This window comes from Hemicordylus capensis, chromosome 2 (assembly GCF_027244095.1).
Source record: "Hemicordylus capensis ecotype Gifberg chromosome 2, rHemCap1.1.pri, whole genome shotgun sequence".
Taxonomy (NCBI): domain Eukaryota; kingdom Metazoa; phylum Chordata; class Lepidosauria; order Squamata; family Cordylidae; genus Hemicordylus; species Hemicordylus capensis.
This window is the reverse complement of record NC_069658.1, coordinates 242,310,410-242,325,642: the sequence shown is the minus strand read 5'-3', so window position 1 is coordinate 242,325,642 and position 15,233 is coordinate 242,310,410. Positions and strand designations below refer to the sequence as shown.

Here is a 15,233-nt window from a genome sequence, read left to right as displayed (position 1 = left end):
GAGATTCCTGCCTGCAACCTTGGAGAAGCCGCTGCCAGTCTGTGAAAGACCAATGGTCTGACTCAGTATATGGCAGTTTCCTATGTTCCTAAGTGGGATGGTTTGTTTGAATAAGCTGTGTGAAGCCATGGAGGCTTGTATTATTTTTCCTTATTCAAGTTGCTTAGTGAGTTATCCAGATGCCGTCAAACCCCGCCCCCGCCCCCTTTCCATTATTAGGGGAACTGATTGTTGGCAACCCTGCCACACTATTAAAATTCCCACTATGGCGTCGCTGCAGCCTTCTTGGGCGCCCTTCCTGTCCTCCGTCCATTCCCCGCCTTATCTCTCCTTTTCCCCATCTCTGAAGCACAAGATAGCAAACACGATCTTCCCTTAGCTACTGCCAGGGGCAGGGAGCCCAAAGCAGCGTTCCCTTCGTGGTGCTCGTGCTTTGAAAGGGGAATCTCCCCGCCTCTTTTCAGTGGTGTAACCTAGCAGGAAGAGCAAGCCGGCACCGAAATCCAGAGCAGTGCATTTTGGAAAATGTAGTTCCTTGAATGATTGCATGCAATGTTGCAGTCATTCACAAAACTACGTGTCCCAAACTGCCCTACTCCGGGATCAGTCTGTGCAGAATTTCAAGGTAGGCTACGCCTACACTGGGCACCCCTTGTGGCGCGCCGTGATTTCCTGCTGGATCCGATGAAGGGAGCCTGGCTGGGAATGCTGCATGGATTAAAATCTGGAGCTGCTGCCCGAAGCCCGCTGAAGGAGGAACTGAGGCTCTCTCGCCTTTTCTGAGCGGGGGCTGGTTTCCCTTTCTGTACCCTGGCGGCGGCGGGGCGAACTGGTGAATCCCCTTTGCATTTGGAGGGAGAGGACGCGGATGGCCCCTGGGGCGGGGTTGTAGGCAATAAATGGTGGGCAAGGAATGAGGTGGGTGGGAGACCCAGCAGGAAGGGAGAGAAGAAGCGGGGCTCTGCTTAGAGGAGAAAGTTTGAGCTCTGACCTGTCTAGAGCCATTGCTTGGGTACTTAAAAATAATGGGACCTGGTAAGGCAACTGCTGATGCGGCGTGGGGGACAGGCAGACCCAGGAGGATGTTTGAGTTCCCCACCCCATCCCTTTCACCCCTGTAATCGGAGGATGCTCTGTGTTGCTTACCCTTCCCATATTTCCTAGTTTGGGGGGTTTCTTCCCTCTTCTCAGTAGCCAGGAGCTCCCTTGGGTTGACTCAGTTTGGCTTCAAGCTATTTTCATGTGCCCTAAGAGGCAGCTGAAGAACATTGATGAAGTTGCCTTCTGATGCAAAGCTCTGGTCCATCTAGCCCAGGATTATTTACTTGGGACTTGGCCAAAGAAACCACTGAGCTACAATCCCTCCTCAAGTGGAGCGATAAAGGAGAGAGAGGTCTGGACAGGGTGTGTTGGAGAGGAAAGAGAGTAAACAAGTGCAGCTGTAGGGTGAGGGGACTGAAATAACTTCCAGAAGAGGAGGCAGGCTTGAGAGTTTTTAGGGTTGGGCCAAAGGAAAAGATGCTGCATTGGACTAAAGGCTTTCTTCTGTGCCCCACCCCCCGCTTTCCTCCCCAACACATGGTTTCTCTAGTTCCTCTTTGGTATGTCTATGGCTGTCATAAAATTGATTGATTGACTGACTGACTGACTGATAGTTTCTCTTTGACTCCTGTCATTTGTCTCCTTCTTGTACAGGAAGAAGGTCCACGAGATGGAATCTGGGTGTCAAAAACCTTCATCCCTCAAGAGAGAACAAAGAGTTCTTTAGATCTTGTTGGAGGCTGCCCCGGAGCACAGATTGAAGATGGGAAAGAAAGATTCTGCTGGCCTCAATACAGGAAATGGCCCTGATGCCCCCCAGGCTGAGAGCAGTGGTGGATTCTGGGCAAAGATCCTGAGTGGGCACAACCTGAACTCAGATATACAGTGCCAGGGCTTCAGACAGTTCTGCTACCAGGATGCTAAGGGGCCTCGAGAGATTTGCCACCAGCTGCACAACCTTTGCCATCAGTGGCTGATGCCAGAAAGACACACGAAAAATCAGATCCTGGACCTGGTGGTCCTGGAGCAATTCCTGACCATCCTACCTCCTGAGATGGAGAGTTGGATCAGAGAATGTGGAGCGGAGACCAGTTGCCAGGCAGTGGCCCTGGCAGAAGGTTTCCTCCTAAGCTGGGCAGAAGAGAAGAAGCAGCAGGAAGAGCAGCAGGTGAGAGAGTGGTTCATCCTGGGCATTGTAACAGGCCTAGAATGTGAGCCAGGAGATCCTGGAAGAAGCCTCTAGTTGTCCAAGCAGACAACTGGAGAATCCGTCACAGAGATTACCTTCCCACCTCACCCCTTCTCAGGCCTTGTTCTGTGCCATTGCCATCCTAATCTCTGCCTCTCCCTGTTCTCTTTCTGGGATCTCTTCTTCTGTCTCTTTCAGATTCCAGGACCATTGTCAGAAGCTGCTCCTGATTTCTCTGAGGAAAAGAGGGCTCCATTGGATGCCAAGCAGAGGCCGCTGTCCAGGTGGACCTCGCAGGAAGTTGGCAGAGCTGCCACCTCGCTGGGTAAGGAGGGATGGGTCGGATGTCCCCTTGGCCATCCTCTTCTTCATATGTCCTCGAAATACATGGGATGCTTTGATGTTTCTCTGAGCCCATTTGAGGATGCTGCTGCTTTCTAGCCTCTTAAAAAAAAATATTTTTAATGTTTTGTTTCGGGATTTATACAACTGAACCTGTACTTGCAGAGACAGTGGGGAGACACTTTTCCTTGCATGTGATGTGCCAAAGAAACTCCATCTTAAAAGAAACACATCACATGGAACTTAAATATAAAATTGTACCCAAACAGAAAATGTTGGTTATAAAGGATGAACCATTATTGGAAATCATCAGACTTCCAGACTGGCATCTTTCCCATCAGCCTCTCCTTCCTGATGTTAGCCAAGGAGGGGCAATGGGGTGGGCAAGTCTTCCCACCTGGACCCCTGGGGTTACTTGAAGGAGAGGTGCATTGGTCATGCGCCCCCTAATAGGCACTTGCATGTCCCCTCAATATTTTTTTCTGATGTCTGTTCTGATTTTCTATAATGCTGCACTCAAAAGATCTCAAGGAATGATTGAGAGCGGGAGAGTGTGCGGAGGGAAGAAATTATTTGGGCAGATGAGGGTGGAGGCTGCTCTGCTGTGAAGATCCCTGACCCCCCAAGTTGGAGGATTTTCACACGTTTCCCCCTGAAATGCACTTGTGTGCCTCCATCAGAAGTTTTTCTCATGTCTTTCTGGGTTTTCTATAGTGCTGCACTCAATGGAGCTCAAGGGGAGGCTGAGACCAGGAGTGTCCCCAGAGGGTAGGACCTATTAGGGCAGATGAGTGGCAAGGTGGTTGCATTGTGCGACCCGCCACCCCAGACTGAAGGATTTGCTCTGCAGCCTTCAGGCAGGACAGCCACCCGCCACAAATCCTAGCATTTGCCTGCCTTTTCTGGAAGGAGAAGGCCTGGAAATGAGCTGGAATTACCTATCTTTGCTTGAAGAAAATCCTCCAGGGTCCAGGAGGAAATGTACCCTACAACTCTCCCCTCAGGCCTTCCCTGCCCTCTTTCTCCTTTCATCGTCCACCCTTTTTCTTGCCAGATGTACATGATGGAGGGAGGCCACCTGAACTCCTAGCCTTGCTTTCATGCTCCCCTCAGTATTGGTTTTGAGGGTGTGCGTGAGTGGGGGGAACTTTTTTTCTCCAGTCTCTCCCATCATTTTAAAATACGTTGAATAATGGCAGTTTTCAACTCAAAAGCTGCCATTTGTGTCAGAATCCATATTTTGAATTGTGCACGAAGCCAGCATAAAAACTTCTATAAAACTATACTTGGTGGTCTCTCTGTTTCATTCACTAACATCTTTCCATCACTCTTGTGTGATTCGCAGGTACTGGATTGACTCTGCCAATGGATTCTTGGCCCTCTCTTCTTGCTGAAGAGGCTTCAGTGCAACCAGATCAAGTAGGGGAGGGATCACTGGGGGAGGAGGAGGACAGGGAATGAACAGATCACCTTTGTCTGCTCCACATCCCCCTGGGTGTGAAAGCATCTCTCTTTCCTTTGGCTTCTGTCAAAACTGCCAGCTAGGAGGGCTGTGAAAGCCATTTGTGAAGGCTTTAATCTGGCTAACTAGGCAAGGAAGAGCCTTTGAAAGGGTTGGCTGTCAAATATTTAGCAATGGCCATTGCTGGTGTGAAAGCTTCTCGATCCTTTTCTTTTTATTTGCTATGTAAACCACTTTGAAGGTTTTTGTGAAAAGTAGTATATAAATATAATTAATGACCATGCAGGAGAATCTTCCCTGCCCTTCTCCGCCCAGTTTACATTAACTTCCAGTTGGGATTGGGATTGGAAGGGAAAGAACCCTTACATGTTTTGTGAGGGAGGAAATGTTTTCCCCCCCTCTTTCAGGGTCCCGTGACGTTTGAGGAGGTGGCTGTGCGGTTCACGGAGGAGGAGTGGGCACTGCTGGATCCAGACCAAAGAGCCCTGCACAGGACAGTCATGGAGGAGAATTATGAGAATGTGTCCTCTCTGGGTAAGGCTCCCTCTTTTTCACTGAAGGAGAGACTGAAACGGGGAAAGAGAGGACACCCCTCTCTGACACCTCCCAGATTTTCCTTCTCCAACTCCAGGTCACCCTCCGTGTTATGATTAGGAGGATGATAGCATGGCCCTACTAATATATTTCCTTCCCAGCCCCATATTATGATGGTATGGTGATAGCCACTAGCTTGGATGGCTTTAAAAGGGGCTTAGACAAATTCATAGGGAACTGGTCTATCAATGGCTACTAGTCTGATGGCTATTGGCCACTTCCAGCCTGAGGGGCCAGATGCCTCTAAATACTAGTTGCAAGAGAGCAACACCAAGATTGAGAGTATGCCCTCACCTCTTGCCTGTGGAACATTCCAATTATATGTTGGAATGTTTATGATGGAGTATTCCCTAGAGGCCAAATCTTAGTATGTGGTTCTTGTGTCCTGACCTGCTGTTTGCTCACTGCCCAGAAAATGAAGCCCACTTTCCAGAAATCAAGTTAATATTTTATTTGGGTTACATTTAGGATAGGTTAGAAGAGCTAATCCTCTAAAAGTCCTGCCAGTTCAATCTGCAAATCAGTCTCAGCAACACAAAAGATAGGACTTATTAATTAATTATTTTTGTTTACAATTATTATTATTATTATTATTATTATTATTAATTCTATTTCTATACTGCCCTTCCAAAAATGACTCAGGGTGGTTTACACAGAGAATAAAAAAATAAATTATGGATCCCTGTCCCCAAAGGGCTCACAATCTAATAACAGGAGACCTAATGAAAACTAAAAACAAAAATAAAAAAGACTAGAGCTAGAGCTTAAAGCTCAGAGCGAGGAAAATTGGAGGAAAAGGAGGAAAGATTCTCCAAAATGGAGAGGAGACATTCTCCAAAGGGGGAGGAAAAAGTCCCCCAAAGGGGAGAAAAGGTTTACCTATCATAGGGAGAGAAAAAACTCTCTAAATCAAATCCATGGCTTAAACGTGTATAAACCCTTGTCTTAGGGGGAGGTCATTTCCTCCTAAGGAGATGCGTTGGGGTACTTGTTAAGTTTTGATAGGCGTTGTTGTCTAATTAGAAGATACCACCTTTAATCAGAAAGACGTCATTCTATAATGATGTCTTTCTGATTAAGATGGATGGTATCTTCTATAATTGATTGATGACTGTTGCCTCATTTGCAGAAATTATGAAATGCTGACTGTTGCCTGTTTGCAAAAATATACACAGTGGAATCCGTGACATCTTGCAAAAGAGCTATTCTTGCATAAAGCTTTGTTACTAGCCAAGCTTTTCTTTTTGCTCCCAGGAGCCCCCTTCATTCGTGTTTGAGTCTCCAGGCTTGGAGATCTCACTCTGTACATGTTCATGAGCCTCACAGCATCGTGGGCTCTCTGTTTATACACATGGGGATAGATCACTTTGTGACAGTGGGCCAGTCACCCCTAGATTTGGCTCCTAAACGAGCAGATTTTAAAGGGGAGCAGATACACACCCTCCCTTATCCTAAGTAGACCCCAGAAGTTAACTAAAAGCAGGTTAACTCTCTGTCAAGGCCACTCTGCACTCAGGGTGAACCACCTTGTCTTTCCTCTCCTTCCACAAAAAGGATAGCAGTCAGCTAATGTGCCAATTAGCTAGAAGAACACAGATAAGGCTGGTGGAGGTAAATCCCCCACCCCCGCTTTCTCAAAGCTCTATGAACCTAAGACATGCACCCATCAAAAGTACTGATTAGATTACTGAATTTTTCCAGTTTATACAGAGTTTCATGTCTGAATGGGGGATTTGAATTCGGGTCTCTCAAGTCCTAGTCCAACACTTTGCCCACTGCACTACATTGGCTCCCTAAGTTGCAAATTCCACACTGCCAACACCCTTTGGATCTGCAGTGCTCATTTCAGTTGAAGGGGGACAATGTCTTCTTATTACTGTGGCATGCAGCTGTTGGTAGACCTGCTCTCTGCCATGTAGAGCTTTGCTTCCTAGCCTAGAAGATTGCTCAGACATCTGCCTAGCCTGTTGAAGTAATAACAAAGTTGTTCTTTATTATTTAGACATGTTAGTTTATTATTATTTCGTGTAAATGTTCATTCTAAGCGGCTGCTTGATTTTCTATTTATAGTGTTCATTGAGATTTCCAAGTAACTACTTCCAAAGGTTCATTCTAGATATCCCATTTTTCTCTCCACTCTGTTGGAGGGTGTCAGGTCATACTTTGCCTAGGATACCCAAAGCCCCAGGGCTGGCATTGGGCTACATCCACCTGTGCCTCAGTAATACAGAGTAGTCTGGCTGTGTTCTTCTCCCATCAAGAGAACACATGACTGGGACTTGTTCATGGATGTGAAGCCCCTTTACTATCTCAGTCCTGATCAGTTTTCTCTCTTCATTCTAGCAGGCAGCAGTTGGGATAGTGAGAATAAGAGGAAACCCCACAGAGGATTGTTGGGAGATGCTGAAAGGACACAGAGGGAACAGCAAAGAATAAAAAGTGAAATCAGACAGAAGAAGAGGAGTAGCTTACCTGCTTCTCAGCATGGCGAATTACATACAATCACAATCCAGGGGGAAAAGGAGAAAGTATTAGAGAAAACTCTTTGCCCTTTCAACAGGAGTAGCTTCAGTTCTGAATCCAGCCTTCAGCCTAAGGGGAAAATGCATACAGAGGAGAAACCATACAAATGCTTGGAATGCGGGAAAAGCTTCAGCAAGAGAGGAATTCTTAGTAAACATCAAAGAATACATACTGCAGAGAAACCATATAGTTGCTTGGAGTGTGGAAAGAGCTTCAGTCAAAGGGCAAAACTCACTGTGCATCAAAGGATTCACACAGGAGAGAAACCATATACATGCTTGGAGTGTGGAAAAAGCTTCAGTCAAAGGGCAAAACTCACTATGCATCAAAGGGTTCACACAGGAGAGAAACCATATAAATGCTTGGAGTGTGGAAAGAGCTTCAATCAAAGTGCATATCTCACTGTACATCAAAGGATTCACACAGGTGAGAAACCCTATACATGCTTGGAGTGTGGAAAGAGCTTTAGCCACAAGAAGTACCTTACCTCACATCAAAGGATTCACACAGGAAACAAACCATATAGTTGCTTGGAGTGTGGAAAGAGCTTTAGCTATAAGCAGCGACTTACTTTACATCAAAGGAGTCACACAGGAGAGAAACCGTATACATGCTTGGTGTGTGGAAAGAGCTTCAGTCAAAATGCAAGTCTCACTAAACACCAAAGAATTCACACAGGAGAGAAACCATATAGATGTCTGGAGTGTGGGAAGAGCTTCAATCAAAGTACATATCTCACTTCACACCAAAGGATTCACACAGGCGAGAAACCATATAAATGCTTGGAATGTGGAAAGAGCTTTAGCCATAAGAAGTACCTTACCTCACATCAAAGGATTCACACAGGAGAGAGACCATATACATGCTTGGAGTGTGGGAAGAGCTTCAGTCAAAATGCAAATCTCACTTCACACCAAAGGATCCACACAGGAGAGAAACCATATAGATGTTTGGAGTGTGGGAAGAGCTTCCCTCGAACTGACTCCCTCACTTCACATCAAAGGATTCACACAGGAGAGAAACCGTATCAATGACTGGAGTGTGGGAAGTGCTTCAGATACTGCACAAACCTAACTTATCAAAAGCTTCACGCTGGTGAAACCATATAAATGCTTTTAGTGTGGTAAGTGCTTTGGCTGGAAGCATTCCTTTATTCCTCTCTGAAGTACTAGTCTACTTATTCATGTTGTAAATGAATTCCTGGAAAAGAGCTACATTAATCGGCTTTGGAAAAGAGAGCCAAGACCACGTCGCCTTAAAAGGCCACATTTTAAGGCATGAGCTTCTATGGGGTGCATTTGACAAAAGGAGGGCCTCGCTTATGAATGGCAGTACTTCTCTCTTTGGTGCAATCGCAGCACTGAAGCACGCATCCAGTTATTTCCCCCCAAAAAAGTGGTCACAGCACTGAAATTACACACTCGTGTTCATCCATTATTTTTAGATTCTTTTTCGGCCTCTTTTTCCTTCTCTTTTTTAAAATAAGGGGTATGGTCCTGTGGTGAAATGTACATGCAGAGGCTGGAGAGAGAGGCATATCACCACTCTTGCCGGTTCCATCTGCAAATCGGCCTCAGCAACACAAAAGATAGGACGCAAAACAGGAGACCCAGTGAAAATTAAAACAAAAATAAAAAAGACTACAGTCAGAGCTTAAAGCTCAGAATTAGGAAAATTGGCGGAAAAGAAGGAAATATCCTCCAAAAAGGAGAGGAGTCATTCCCCCAAAGAGAGAGGAGGAAGAAAAAAAATCTCTAAATCAAATCCATGGCTTCAATTTGTATAAGCCCTTGTCTTAGGGGAAGGTCATTTCCTCCTAAGGAGATGGTTTGGGGTATTTGTTAAGTTTTGATCAGCCACATCTAATTAGAAGATACCACCCACCTTAATCAGAAAGACATCATTGTTGAATAAATACTTGATTACTATTGCTTCATTTGCAGAAATTATTAATTGCTGACTGTTGCATTGTTTCCAAAAATACATTGGGCTTAGGTGATCTCACCAGTCAGTTGACCAAAATGACGGCAGGGAGACATGATAGAGGTCTATAAAATCATGCATGGAGTGGAGAAAGTGGACAGAGAGAAATTCTTCTCCCACTCACATAACACTAAAACCAGGGGTCATACCGTGAAATTGATTGCTGGGAAATCTAGGACCAGCAAACGAAAGTATTTTTTCACACAGCACATAATCAACTTGTGGAATTCTCTGCCACAAGATGTGGTGACAGCCAGCAACCTGGATGGCTTGAAGAGGGGTTTGGATAATTTCATGGAGGAGAGGTCTATCAACGGCTACTAGTCGGAGGGCTATAGGCCACCTCCAGCCTCAAATGCAGGATGCCTCTGAGTACCAGTTGCAAGAGAGTAACAGCAGGAGAGAGGGCATGCCCTCAACTCCTGCTGTAGGCTTCCAGTGGCATCTGGTGGGCCACTATGTGAAATAGGATGCTGGACTAGATGGGCCTTGGGCCCGATCCAGCAGGGCTGTTCTTATGTTCAGATAGCCAACTCTTAGCAGAAAAACACCCCTTCTGTGTTTTTGCAGTATTTCCCTTTAGAAAATAAGCTATGTACGGTATCTAACTTGCCGATTTGACCTGTAATAATCTAAACCCATCTATCTGATCCACATCTAGTCGAACGTCCCTGTTCTTGTGCGAAGGAATGAGGCCTGAAACCTCCCCTTTTTGTATACAAGATTTCTGTATTGCAATTGCTTTTTTTACTCCCCATGTTAAAAAGCTGTGCAGGGGTTAAAAGTTCACAGCTCCTGTTCTAGTTTGGTTTTGGAGGGAAGAGAGGGTGTGATTTGATTGAGAATGCTTTTTTTAATGAAGGGAACTTGAGTTGTGTTGATTGGTTTGAAAAAAGTTTGGAGGAGAAAAGAGAATATAAGGAGGCTGCCTTCAGCAGAGTTTTAGTCAGGGATGTGCCAAAACACAGAGTTTTGAATTGAGCTATTTCAAAGGTTTCCTTGTGTTGAAGTTAAAAATTTGTAGTTTCTGTCTACAAAAATTTGTAGTTTCCACGCTTAGAAGCCTTTCTACCCTACATCACTTTGAATAAGACAGAGGTTTGGAAGGCTGTTCTTGTAGGCACAGCCAGAAAAAATACAAAAGTCTACTTGGTGACAGCGGGGACGCTTAAGATCACAGAGCCGGTTGAATATTACCCCTTCTATGACACGTGGTGACAGCATCGTGGGATCCATGACATCTTGCAAAAGATTTATTGCTGCATAATAATGGAGCTCTGTGTAATGATTGAGAGAGACCTTGTGCTTCAAAGAGTTTCAGAGCTGCAGGAATATAATGAGCACCGTTTGCTTGAAAAAACCCCTCTTAATAACCTTTATGCTACACTGTGCTTCAGAGTCACATATTTAGCATGCACCCATTCGACTCCCAGATGAATGAAAACTGCTCCCATATATCGAAAAGTATTAACCTGATTGAGCTCTATATCATTAACAACCCAACAATGTTTTGGTTTTTTGATCACTTTTCAAAGACCAACGCTTCTTTATTTGTGGTTATTAATAGATGGCTCATTTCCAAAACACCAAAGAGCAAGGGAGTTCCAAGCCCGCTTTTCCCTCTGTAACTGTCCTAGAGCAAATGGTGAAATTGTTGGCATACAAGAGAGCCAATATATGTTTGTTGGCAACCTTAAAGGTTAGGCCAGAACATGTCCTTGTTTGACCCCTCTTTTTGGAGGGAAATAATCTGAAAGGTGTCCTTGTAGGTTGTACTTCTCTTAAGTGGAGTATTTTGATATAAACACTGAATTAAACCCAACAGCCACCAATCAATAGAACCCCCCGCCCCCAATTTAGATTGTGATATTGAGTCAAAAGTGGCCTTGAAATCTATGAATGCTACAGAAATGAACTCTTGGGTTTACTGGTGTTCTCTACTAGATGCTGAAAAAGATCACTGAGCTCACCTTATTCCGCTACTGGCTAAAACTTAAGGCCTTCCCAGTTGGATTAATTCCTGATCCCTTCCATTCTTCATGGCCCCGTCCTGATTCCTTACATTCTTCATGGCCCCGTCATCTCAAGTCTAAATTTATGTTTTATGGCGTTTCAATGGGATCACTTTTGGCAATTGGCTTTGAGAGCACCAAGGGAGCCATCACACTAAGAATCATAGATGCTTCTCTGAGGGAGGGCAGGATGCCTCCTTGTCTTAAGGAGGCAGTCATTAGACCTCTTCTAAAGAAGCCTGCATTAGATCCCTCAGAGTTGAGCAGTTATAGGCCTGTTTCCAACCTCCCATGGCTGAGCAAGGTAATTGAGAGGGTGGTGGCCTCTCAGCTCCAAGTGTTCTTGGAGGAGACTGATTATCTAGACCCATTTCAAATTAGTTTTCGGGTGGGATATGGGGTGGAGACTGCCTTGGTCGCCCTGATGGATGATCTCCATTTGGGAATTGACAAAGGAAGTGTGACTCTGTTGGTCTTTTTGGATCTCTCGGCGGCTTTCGATACTATCGACCATAGTATCCTTCTGGAACGTCTGAGGGGGTTGGGGGTGGGAGGCACCGTTTTACAGTGGTTTCGCTCCTACCTCTCGGACAGATTCCAGATGATATTGAGTGGAGACTGTTGCTCTTCAAAATCTGAGCTTAAGTATGGTGTCGCTCAAGGCTCCGTACTTTCTCCAATGCTTTTTAACATCTACATTAAACCGCTGGGAGAGATCATCAGGGGATTTGGAGCTGGGTGTTACCAGTACGCTGGTGACACCCAGATCTACTCCATGTCAACTTCTTCAGGAGCTGGAATATCCTCCCTAAATCCCTGCCTGGAAGCAGTAATGGGCTGAATGAAGGAGAATAAACTGAAGCTGAATCCAGATAAGACGGAGGTACTTATTGTGCAGGGTCAGAACTCTAGAGATGATTTTGATCTCCCTGTTCTAGATGGGGGTCACACTTCCCCAAAAGGAACAGGTCCGCAGTCTGGGAGTACTTCTAGATCCACACCTCTCCTTGATTTCTCAGGTTGAGGTGGTGGCCAGAGGTGCTTTCTATCGGCTCCAGCTGATACCCCAGCTACACCTGTTTCTTGAGATCAATGACCTCAAAACAGTGGTACATCTGTTGGTAACCTCCAGACTTGACTTTTGTAATGCTCTCTACATGGGGCTGCCTTTGTATGTAGTCCGGAAACTCCAGTTGGTTCAGAATGCGGCAGCCAGGCTGGTCTCTGGGTCATCTCGGAGAGATCACATTACTCCTCTGCTGATGAAGCTTCACTGTCTGCCAATAGGTTTCCGGGCAAAATACAAGTGCTAGTTATAACTTATAAAGCCCTAAATGGCTTAGGCCCTGGGTATTTAAGAGAGCATCTTCTTCACTATGAGCCACACCACTCATTGAGGTCATCTGAGGAAGTCTGTCTCCAGTTACCACCGACTCGTCTGGTGGCTGCACAGAGATGGGCCTTCTCGGTTGCTGCCCCGAGATTGTGGAATGTGTTCCCTGCTGAGATACAATCCTACCCATCTCTGGAATTTTTTTAAAAAAATCTGAAAACCCATCTTTTCACCCAAGCTTTCTTAGCTTCTTAAAACTGTTTTTATATGTGTTATAATTGTTTTATGTTAACCGCCCAGAGACGAAGGTTTGGGCGGTATAGAAGTTTAATAAATAAATAAATAAATAAAATGATGTTGATCATCTGAATGATGTTGCTTTGGTCCCCAGACACTATAATTTGGGGAAGAATAAATCATACTTTCCCCTGCTAACTGGGCAAAGAGGCACCTCTTTAAAGTGGTGATTCTCTGTAGTGAGCAGGGGGAGAGCAACTGGCCCTATCCACCCCCAGCACAGCATCCCTCCAGTTACTGTTGCTGGTGTCTATCTTATGTTTCTTTTTAGATTGTGAGCCAACAGCATATTTTTATAACTTAACAACTCCCTGTCATAGAAGAGCGGCCTATTCCTTAGCGAGATGTAATGCTTTGTCCACGATGGTATAACTTGGGAGATATAGGAAAACCTCTTTTCCTTATAGAATCTGTCCCTGTGGCTCTGGTCCTATTGAAACGACTAAGTATGTTCTTTTGAACTGTCCCCTTTACCGAGAACTACAAGGGTCACTCATCGCTCCACTCATAGCCTTCTACCCTAGGTGCTCTGAAGTTTCTTCCTGGTCTCAATGTGGAAATTTATACTCTCTATCTTTTCAGTTGTGTCCGACTCTTGGTCACTCTATGGATCAATGCACTCCATGTCGTCCTATTTCGTACAGCTTCCAATTCCGCCATGGTCATTCCACTGTCATTTTTTATAACATCCAGCCACCGAATACAAGGCTGTCCCCGTCTCCTTCTCTCGCTGATCATTCCCAGCATAATTGTCTTTTCGAGTGAATCAGCTCGCATGACATGACCAAAATATGTCAGTCTTTGTTTTGTAATCTTAGCTTCTAGCGATATTATTGGTTTAACTTGATCTAAAATTTCCTTATTCGTAATTCTCGCTGTCCATGGGATATTCAACAGTCGCCTCCAACACCACATTTCGAAAGCCTCCATCCTTCTCCTATCTGCCTTCTTCAAAGTCCAAGTTTCACAGCCATATGTGGCTAATGGAAATATTATTGCATTAACCAATCTGTATTTGGTTAGGAGACTAATATCTTTGCAAATTAGGAGACTAATTTATACTATGTTTGTGAAATTTTGTGCTGCAGTTTGTAATGTTAGACAAGATAAGTTTAAGTTGGATGTTACTGATTAGTTGACTGTTATAGTTCAGTTGGTTAAAGACTAGTGGGTACTTTTATTTCACTTGTTAAATTTCACTTTTGGTGGGCCTGCTTGATTGGTGGGCAGGCTGCTGCAGGGCACCCGCAACGAAGCCATCACCTGAAGGATGTGGGTGGGTGGGTGGAAAATCGGACTTTGGACCAGAAGCCTGGTTCAAAGAGCGCCACTCTCTGGAAAGGAATACACCTGTGCTTGAGGACTGCGGGCTTGACTTTAAAAAAAAAAAAATTAATATCCCGCTCTTCCTCCAAGGAGCCCAGAGCCTAAAGTACTATATACTTTAGTTTCTCTTTCACAACAATCCTGTGAAGTAGGCTAGGCTGAGAGAGAAGTGACTGGCCCAGAGTCACCCAGCAAGTCTCATGGCTGAATGGGGATTTGAACTTGGGTCTCCCCGGTCCTAGTCCAGCACTCTAACCATGACACCACACTGGCTCTCCCAAGTTCCAAGAAGTTTTTCACTTCACCAAGTTCCAAGAAGTTTTTCTGAGTGCAATACGGAGCCATGTGCAGACCAGCTCAGCATCACCCTCCACCCACCATCAGGCCATTCCTGGGCACGATCTTGGCAGGCCCATCACTGGGAAGCTTGAGCAGAGGAATTGGGCAAAGGAAGAGTGAACCTCCCTGCCAGAAAAGATGTCGCTAGCCAGCCTTCTGGTTCCTTACAGTTCAGTGCCTAAGAGTAAAGCTGATACTTCATGTCAGAGATGTTTTCCACTGATGAGGATCTCTTCCAGCACCCTGGGGGCATCTCCCCTGACTTGGACCACAGTCTGGCCAAAAATCATTGCCTGGAAAACACAGGACATCCCCAAGCCAATCCTAGAAACCATCCATGGTCTGAATAAAAGTGCGCTCATGACGTGCAGAGTAAGAAGCAAGCATCATCACAATGTTTCTAAACATTGACAAATGAGAAATATTTTATATTCTACACTAAATTGTATAAATTGGTCTTTTTAAAGGGTACAGTTGTTTACTTCTATAATATGTTTTAACCTTTACCATAAAAACAAATTATTGAGGGTTTTTTCAAACAAAAGCTCTTTGAATTTTTTTTTGAAAAGTAAATTAAGGTTTCTGTTAGAAATATTCCAAACACAGCTAGAAATGTCACAGAACTACAACTACAATGAGCCCCTGGTGGCGCAGTGGTAAAACTGCCGCCCTGTAACCAGAAGGTTACAAGTTCGATCCTGACCAGGGGCTCAAGGTTGACTCAGCCTTCCATCCTTCCGAGGTCGGTAAAATGAGTACCCAGAATGTTGGGGGCAATATGCTAAATCATTG

At 45.0% G+C, this 15,233-nt stretch overlaps 1 pseudogene; it reads left to right on the top strand.

Moving 5' to 3' along the window:
* Window positions 1-639: 639 nt before the first annotated feature.
* Window positions 640-15,233, top strand: part of LOC128347575 (zinc finger protein 850-like) — a 54,634-nt pseudogene continuing 40,040 nt past the window's right edge.